The following is an 8,822-nucleotide window of genomic DNA, read 5'->3' on the forward strand; positions in this document are numbered from 1 at the left end:
GAGAAAATCTCTGTCTTATCCGCATAGATGTCCCAGAGGGATCTGAAGATCTAATACTGTGGTCATGCAGTGTTTCTTTTTTATTCAATTGAAGCTGCTATATTTTATTCATCATAATACAGAAGAAAGAAAAAAGACAACGACAAAAGGTATATGTATACTTTATAAATATATGAGCTTTTTTTATTACATCTTCATTGATGATTAATAAATTACATCTCAGGTCCCTTTACTTCCGACATCAGTCAGACTGCTGAACAAGCTAACAGCTAAACCTGACCCCTATTTAATCAATTCATTTACAGTGTTTTACTCTTTTTTGAGTCTCTTTTAGAATGATCTGAGCCTTTAGTCTTTCATTCTGTTTGTGGCGTTTTTATTGTTATTGTGCATATAGGAATGTATCTATTTTACTGTATTTTACTGTAACTTTGCTAACTGTTGCTAAGTGCTGTGCTCATGATGGAGTAACACTGGGTCTTTGTAACCTAACAATGAGTAAGGTCTTTTTACCTGCTATTTGTAAAGTGTCTCCAGATAACATTTGTTATGAATTGGCGCTAAACAAATAAAGATTGATTGATTGATTGATGTGTTATGTGTGTTTTTATGGTTGCCTGTCTTGTGTTATGTTAACTTATTTTACAACTTTAAGTAACAACCACTTGATTGCGTTTAACCCTGAAAACTGTCTATCTGAGCTCATGTGATGGGACATATTGTTCAGAGAAGGTAGGGAAGCAACATTTGCAAGTCTCCCACGAAGAATCACTTGGTGTTAGAAGATTTTTATTTTGATCTTGGACTGAGAAATGTTTATCTGGGGTCTTGGCTGTTAAGTAAAAACTTTTATAATACAGATGTCATTCAGGTTTTAATTTTTCGGTTCTGGAACCTCTAACTTTGGAAACCACCATTTGTCTTGATAATGGAGTATCACTGATCTACAGAGCACTACTTAATTAGGCTTTTGTTAAAACTTAAACCCTTAATAGACTAATTAGAAAGGCTTTCAGAGTTGTTAAATGTGTGACACTTAAAATAAAATCACTTTCATTCATGAATCCATCGCTTGATTTATGAATCCATCGCTTCATTCATCCGAACAATCAAACAAACACTCATCCGTTCATTCAAGCCAAACAAAGTTTACCACAAAACTTTAACAACTAATCACAGGTTAAAATAATCACTGTAACTTGCACCCCTCGTGAGTGGAGTGAAAGTGTGTGTGTGTGTGTGTGTGTGTGTGTGTGTGTGTGTGTGTGTGTGTTACTGGCTGTGAGGAAGTCGATATCCATTCAGCTATTTAAAAACCAGCACTGGGCCAACTTTCCTCTCATTCAGCAGAAACACAACAACTCGTAGTGAGGTGCATTTCTCAAAACTCCTGCCCTTCCGCACAAGTGAGGATGTGCCTCTCTCAAGGATACTGAACTGACTGTATGCTGTTCCCACACACACACACACACACACACACACACACACACACACACACACACACACACACACACACAAACACACCAAGTCAGCATGAAACTCAAGCCATGAGATGCTGGAGGAAGTGAACGGGATTTTCTCAGGCTCAGCAGAGTGAAGAAGACTACGAAGCAGAAATGATTGACTGAAGGTGCAGAGGTGAAAAGTAACACAACTGCATTGACTGCAGTTGTGTAATGAAGTACAGTTATAAGACATGTTGAGTACTTTCTTTTTGATGCTACTTCATGACAGTAGTCACTTCATTTTAGCCAGAAATAATGTAGTTATATTCTGCTTCCGTTAGTTTGAAACACCTTTATTCAAAGATCAAATCGATGGATCTTTTTTTTATTTTTATTTTTTTATCTTTTACCGCTTATCATGACACAGTTTTTTGTTGTGGTCTATTTTTTTCTTCGTAGCAGTTTCATTAAAGAGACTGGTCCCATCTTAAATTATCATTGTGTATATGCCTTGTTTGAATAACTGGAAGCCCAAATAGATACTATAATAGAAAAAAAAAAGCTTTATTCTGATAGCTTTTGTCAGGATTGTCTGACACATTGTTCAACTTTCTGGTTGTCCGTCAGTCTTTTTAACTAACTGACTGGCAATCGATTGATAGATTGATTTATTGTCAATCAAGCTGTAAAAAGAGGTTTAATGCCATGATTGACATCTCTGTTGACAAAAGCTGTGGTCAGCTGTGTGTCATGATTTGGTCTTATTTAGTTTTGTATTTCAGTGTTCAGTGTTTCTTTATGTTCTAGTGTGTTTTGTTCCATTCTTGAGTTCTGTGTATCTTCAGTGTTTCATGATTTAGTTTGTAGTTGTCCTCTGTGTTTCTCGTATTCCTGCCTCTGTGTGTTTCCCTCCATGTTGATTGCCCTGATTGTCCTCACCTGTGTCTTGTTAGTCTCACCTGTGTCTGATTACTTTATGTCTGTTTAGTCTCTGTGTTTCTGCCCCTCTATGTAAGTTCATTGTCGTTTGTCGGTGTATATGTCGGATGTTAGTTGTTCCTGTGTGAGCCCTCGTGGCTTTTTGTTTTCCCTTTTTTGGTTTGAACAAAGTAAGTTTTTGTATTTGCTTTTTTTTTTTTTTTTTGTTGAAATTGTTGCATTTGGGTCCACTTCATATGTTTTCAACGCCCGTGATACTGTTCACTGTGTTAGGGATCTTTACCATTTGGGTTAGCAGGAGGGGCAGGCTACTTAATGTTGTCACAAGCGTAATACGGTGTGTCAGCACCAATTGTACTTTACAGGGATGTACTTCAGCTTCATTTCTCGACAACAAGAAGAGGTGGAGTCACGGCATCCATTTTTACACGAGTTCAATAATGCATCGATGTCTTCCATTTGATGTTGTGTCTCGACCACCTGATGAACGTGAGATCAATATTTTCTTTCTTCAAGCTATTTCTTCAATCTATCTTGATGTTTTAGGGGAACTCATTCACTGCTTGATGTTGCCCTATAGTTTCACCAGATAGCTAGTATGTCTGACTTTGGACTTACTCTTACAGTTTAGATACTTTTAAGTCATCTGAATGTAGGAATGTTACTTAAATCAAAGTATATCAGTACTTTTACTTAAGGATCTGAGTAGTTTTCCCCCCACTGGAGAGGGGCATGTTTTTGCTCTATAGTCCAGCTGCTAAAACAATCAGTGAGTGTGTAGGTGGAGAAGACAAGGCGAGCATAAAAAAGAGACCCACTGGAGGATGAGGGGGAGCAGAGGCACCACGTCGAGTCTCATATCCCAACGACTCCCCTCACTCTTTTTTCCTCGTTCTTTTTTTTTTTCTCTTTCATCCATCAATGGCTCTGAAGCACAAAAGAGACTGAAAAGGAGTCGGAGGGGGGCGGGGGGAGAATGTAAGAATGTTCACCTCCATCCTTCAGGCCTTCCTGTATCTCCACCCCTACATATGTGGTAGAAATCTACCACTTCTGTGCCCCCACTTCCTCCTCCTCGTGCTCTCTCATTCCCCGGGGAGCAGGGCTGATATCTCCGTCAGATGCTCGGGAGTTCAGTCTGTAACAGTAAACTGACCGGGAAGGAGAGGAAAGAAACATTACTGTGCGCAGGGAGAAGCAATCAACTGCAGCCTGCAAAACACATTGTACCAGACACTTCAGCTTTAGTAGAGCCCTCACAGGACTGAACTGTGCCGAGCCAACAGCTTCATCTGCCTGATTAATACCTTGGTGTTGTGGGGGGTAATAGAGCTACTGAGGAAGTTACACTGTAGCCAACTGAAGGGGTGTGCAAGGATTTGTGTTTTTAAAGCTGTGTGTACACATACCTCTGTGCACAGATAAACACTGCGTATGCACTTTAACAGATCTAAACACACACGCTGCTGTTAGCAGTGCCATGCCAACAGCAGCACACCATCACAGATTGGTTGATGATTGGTGATGTTGTGCTCCCACCCCGGGGAGTTTGGGCTCAGCCATGTTTTCTAAGATTAGCCAGCTCCCCAGCACAGCACACAGCTAGCAGCACACAAATGTATACAGTGCTTTTTCCCACACATCATCTTTACCACTATGTGAACCCACTCACTATGTGTTCATATGCCAGATGTAAATATTGCTGAAGCTGGATATTGATTGGGGACATTTAGACCTAAAATATGTCTTCCTATCATTCTTCCAGGGACAGAGGAACAACAAAAACACAGCTTTGTATTCAAGTTGGCTTCGAGCAAATTCTCAAGGATTTTCTCATGTTGTTCATGCACATCAAAATATTGACGTGGAACATGCATATCTTTTGATTAGTCAGTTGTATATAAACCATTTCTTTATCAAATGATATTTTAAGTTATTTAAAAATGATGGCACTGCAGAGCTCCTCCTGTTCCAAGAATTATGTGATTTTCATTGCAATCATTTCTCTTGTATTTTATATGTAATCTCTATTTAATTGCATCGGTCAAAAGAACACAATAGTGACTTGTAAAGTAAATACCAAAAGGAGCCTTGGCCTTGCTTTGCTTGGCACTCCTTTCTTTAAATGTTATAGAAAAGGTGCCAGTTGTTTTCCCATGATCCTGCTGACATACAGCCCTGAAAACATGTATTCCTTAGTGGAGGTAAAAAGTTTGCCACGCGGATGCAGATATCGGCAAAAAATATGTTTTGATGATTTTCTGTTTTGATTTGTTGCTCTGAAGGAAGACAGACAGAAAAACCAAGATCGGATAAAAGATACACCGACAACAAGTGACTCACATGTAAAACTTGAAAGGACAGAAAAGATATTGCAGTAGACATCCAGGTGTGTGTGTGTGTGTGTGAGGGCAGTAAAGAAAGAGGAAAACTATGCATACCAGGATGATGGAAGTGAAGGAAAAGCCGAGGAGATACAGACATGAGATAAACTCCAATGAGGGTGAATGGCTGATAGCAAGTCTGGATGCTGGAGGGGGATCAATCACACACTGAAGCAGAAGCCAGCGTCAGAAGTTTTACCCGTTTCTTTACCTACTTTCAGATCTGTGCACTTCAGAGCAGCTTGTCAGTGACCTTTTGACCTGAACCCTGATAACCTCCACCCTCCCTGATGCCACTAAATGTTGTCTGGAGAGTTTTTAAACCGCCCCTGACGCAACACAGGACCAAAAGCAAGGGCCAGTTTATCTCTAGAAGTCATGAATACCGACATGCCTTTTCTTTCTTTCTTATATCGTAGGTAGCATGGCCTTATCACACAGAAATCAAACACATTAATTAGCGTTTCCTCTCTGAGTTATCTCTTCTCTCTCGCTCTCTCTAGTTCTCTCTTGTGGTTTCTCTGGCGTCGCAGCAATAATGTAAATATTGAGTGAGCTCAGGCATCCATATGGCAGCCAGCGATAAAGGGACAGAGCGCGTGGGAGAAAGAGAGACGCACATTCTGCCACTGACTTCCATTTCCTGTCTCTCACCCACAAGGTCTAACTAATTTCACAGATGACCACAGGCAGGCCTTTCTTAGAGGAGAAACACTGACCTGTGTGAGCATGCAGCATGTGGACTACTGGAACAGAGGAGTGTTTAATTCAGAGTTAAATCACTCTGAAGATACCTGCACAGATTGAACATGATGACATGTATGACTCTGTGTTGGTTGACTTTTTTTATTTTTTACTTTAAGATGTGCTGTTAAAGTGCAGGATTTTGTTGGTCAAGTCATTATATTATGATCCTTTATTAAGATGTTTCTGTGCTTTGAACTGAAATATGTAGAATTGTAATGAAATATGATTTTTGATTTATCTGTAAATCATTTTAACTAAGTTCTCAAAGCCTGAGATGACGTCTGTTTTATTGCTTTCTGATGTCCACTAATACGTAACAAACAACAACAAACGTCTATATTTTTTACATTAAACATGGAAAAAGAGCTGAATATTACATTTGAAAGAGAACAGTTTAGCATACTTTTCTGATAAATTCAAAATAAGAATTAAACTGAATGAGGAAATGTGTCGTCACTCTCGTTCTGATTGGCCGTTCTGAACAGAATAGCAACTTTTGATTACTGCATACAAACCTATGTGATAGCGGTAAACACTTCTTTGAAGAGTTCAGTATTAGTTTTCATGCTGTCATACAGGGGCTGATGTCACTATGTGATGATGTGTCTAAATATGTGGTCAACCTGATTTGTGTAGCATCGCTCAAACTTCAGTGAAAGAATGTTTGATAAAATTACCCTATGGATGCTAATGGAATATTAAAACAGCACAACATCCCTATTCTACAGTGTTTTGAAATGTATTTATAGAATTTGGAAACGTATATTATATAATAAGCCCCTTGTAATGTTGTTGTGGAGCGCTTCACCCTGAACACATGATGAATAATGTGGCTAAGGTAATGTAGCATAACATGGGACCAGCTCTGAAAAACCTATAAAAACAAATACGCTTTCTGCTTTATTTGATTCTACATCTGTGCACATCAAGACAAAATACCTTGTGCATGCACGTCTATTTGACAGAATCAGCTTCTTGGAACCTACTTAAACCTGATTCTGAAAATAAATATTAACTTTGACTCTGCCCTCAAACAGTTCACTACTATTTTTTAAGAAAAAGCCAGAGGAGCATTTTCAGAATATAGCACTCATATTAAAAGCTGCGTTGTTATGTATTGGATTGCGTGTTTCTCTGTTATTCTCTCCACCCCCTCCAGAGAAAACTTTAAGTGAAGTATTAAGTCTACCCTTTTCAAATGTATCTCAAAGTGATTCTGCAGAAACACTGAGCCAAAACCATATATCTTGCCTTGTATAGGATGTGAATATAATAAAGTTTTTTTTTTTTTTAATAAGGCACCATAAAATCCGAAGGGCATAATGCCAGAGAGGCAGAATAGCCTGCATGCAGTGATGTTGGGACCTGTGTAACATCAGGCCTGTATCCTGTTCAAATGTCTTGTTAGGCTTCATATTAACAGACTGAACCCTATCAAAAGATACATGAGACAAAGTCAATAAGAGGCCTAAAACAGGCCTACTGCAGGCCCACAGAGCCTAATTAAAGCCAACAGTGGACGGTTGTGCAGCCTGCGTGCTGGACTTCATGAATGGAGGATCGGCAGCAGCCTCCTGCTGAATGGCTGACAGTCTGGACTCGAGAACAGGGGATGAATGGGAGGCTGCGCGCGGGCCGGTACACGGATTCTGGATCATCTCGAGCGGGCCTGAACATCACATCAAATCACATCACATCAGAGCTCACCAGCCCCCCCCCCCCCCCCCCCCCCCCCCCCATGAGCCGCCCACTGACTGACCAGACTTCACTCCCTCAGGGGCTACTAAATGGATTATCGGAAAAGCCCATTTTTACACCGCGACCCTCCTCAAGTCATGGACTCCTCATTCACATAGTCTCAACATCTAGAGCACGAGACCTTATCATCTGCATATTGCGCGTGTTCTCTGCCATCAAAGCCGATTTTTTTTTTTTTTTTTTAACGCAGGGTCCATCACGGAGCCTCGTTTGGATGAATCGGGGTCTTACACCAAAACAGCAGCTCCTCCTCAGCACCTGAAGGGTTGTTGTTGTTTTTCCTCTTCATCTTCATCAAGCAGCAGTGTTTGAAAAGCTCTGCAAAAATGTCTAACCCAACGCGTCAGGATAATCTAAATGCGCTAAATAAGAAATCAAAACGCAGTAGAGAAAGAATGAGCGGCAGCAGCGACTCTCACCTCAATGCAGGACCGGTTTCATCATGACGCTCGTGTCTCTGAGGCGATCCTGGATCCTGTATGGAGGCTATTCAGGATCAAGCATGGTGATTTCCCCCTCTATAACCATCAGATGTGCTCTCCTCTCCGGGTTATACTCACTCACAGCCGGACAACTCTGCCTCCATCTCTCCACTCGACGCACTGTGCTGCTGCTGCTGTACCTTTGACTCTCTCTCTCTCTCTCTCTCTCTCTCTCTCTCTCTCTCTCTCTCTCTCTCTCCGCTGTTTCCACAGCCAGGGACATGCCAGAAAGAGTCAGGGCATAGTGCAACATCCGGGAACTACTTTCAGAATAAAGCTCAAAGTTGTTAGGCTAATTACAGTTTTGGGGCCATGAATGATCCCAAACACAGGGGTTCAAATTATTATGACCCATTCTTGTTAGAGGTTTTTGATCCTGCGATGTCAGTTCAGTGACTTATTTTCAGTTGGGTCGTTTTTTTTTTGCAGCTTATTTCCTCATACTTTTCTGAATGCAATTTAAAGTCCCTTTGAGGAAATTTTAGCCGGTCGAGAAACAGACTGAAATTACTCGTGGTGAGACGATCAACATGATTTCTTTATTGTATTTTTAAGTGCTTACCACTGCCACTGGGTGGCTGTCAGTGAGCATTCACAGCATGATGAAGAAACAGCCCTCTCTTACTTTTTCCAAAGAAATTCACAATAAGTGGTACGATTGACAGGATGAGATTTTTTTTTTTCATGCACTACCTAAATTTACAGGACAAGATCAGACAAGATCTGCTTTGCCCACAGGGGTCACCAAAATGAATACCAACAGAGCTAAGTGGGAAGACCACCAGCCATGATATTCTGTGATGCATGAGTTACCACTTTTAACTGAAGAAGCTCGCTTCATCTTGTAGAGGCACACGGAATAATGAAAAAATAAGTACTTAGACCATTTTTATTAGAATATATATAGAATGAAATTGTGTTAAAATAAGCAAAAAGAGATGCAGAGGCAGAATTCAGGGTATTAGCAGTTCTGCTAGTTTCTGTTCCTTTTCACTAGAAATGCAAAATGTGTGAGATGATTCTGTGTTGTGAAACCAGTAAGTGTTATTCAGGCAAACAACTGGTTG

The 8,822-nt window shown here is 40.4% G+C and overlaps 1 protein-coding gene across 1 annotated transcript in view; it reads right to left on the bottom strand.

Moving 5' to 3' along the window:
- LOC109985758 (SH2B adapter protein 2) overlaps positions 1–7,935 on the bottom strand; it is a 22,369-nt gene extending 14,434 nt beyond the window's left edge. Inside the window, exon 1 of the mRNA XM_020636156.2 lies at positions 7,693–7,935. The gene's annotated coding sequence lies outside the window, so the exon portion shown is untranslated. The remainder of the gene's footprint in view (positions 1–7,692) is intronic.
- Positions 7,936–8,822: the final 887 nt, after the last annotated feature.

The sequence above is a fragment of the Labrus bergylta genome, chromosome 11 (assembly GCF_963930695.1).
Source record: "Labrus bergylta chromosome 11, fLabBer1.1, whole genome shotgun sequence".
Taxonomy (NCBI): Eukaryota; Metazoa; Chordata; class Actinopteri; order Labriformes; family Labridae; genus Labrus; species Labrus bergylta.